Source organism: Halyomorpha halys, unplaced genomic scaffold (assembly GCF_000696795.3).
Source record: "Halyomorpha halys isolate HHAL.00 unplaced genomic scaffold, Hhal_1.1 Scaffold174.1, whole genome shotgun sequence".
Classification (NCBI taxonomy): Eukaryota; Metazoa; Arthropoda; class Insecta; order Hemiptera; family Pentatomidae; genus Halyomorpha; species Halyomorpha halys.
The window spans coordinates 383,723-384,445 of record NW_027107482.1 but is presented as its reverse complement, the minus strand read 5'-3'; the positions used below and the strand labels follow the sequence as shown (position 1 = coordinate 384,445).

Genomic DNA, 723 nt, shown 5'->3' with positions numbered 1-723 from the left:
AATATAAATTAATAATATTAAATTAGTTAATTACTCCTTAAAGAGAATAATTATTTAAAAAAAGATGATTATTAAGTAGACTTTAATAGTGCTCAGTCAAAGCTTGTAGACTTCAAGACCAGAGAGTCGTATTATATTCTACAGGCAAAGATGGGCAAAAATTAGCTATAGCTAAAGTTGCCATGGCAACGACCCTTATTCATGAATGACCCATTGATAAATAAATATCGTTTCCATGGCAATTTTAGTTATTAGTTTCATAGTTCCCAATTCTGCCTACAGGTACAAACATTTGAGTAGGTTGTAGATATTCTGGCGTCTCGCCATGTCGTTTCGCATCTTAAAAAGACACTTTTATATCTGGCAATTTTTTTTTTTTCGTTGATGTGATTTAGTTTAGTAGGTTACACCTGTTTTTTTAAAGGATTGTGTACGTGTTCAATCGAGACGACAAAGCTTTATATGGGAAGTGACATATTTTATAATTTAAACGGAAATCATAGTAAGCTCGTAGTTTAGTATTATATATTTTTATTATTAACACAAACACACTTGATCCAATTTTACTCTTAACATTTATTTCAAAAACTTTCCAACGTTTCGGACCTCAGACCATTCTTAAGGAGACAACTTTAAATAATGATGTCATGTATTCTTTAAAATTTTCCTTGCAGGCTAATTACCCATTTCATATAGGGTTTTTTTTTAAGCCCGATAGAACTT

At 30.6% G+C, this 723-nt stretch overlaps 1 protein-coding gene across 6 annotated transcripts in view; it reads right to left on the bottom strand.

The window, feature by feature from the left end:
- The window catches only part of raw, a 328,767-nt gene that overhangs the window by 42,091 nt on the left and 285,953 nt on the right, over positions 1-723 (bottom strand). The window lies entirely within an intron of this gene.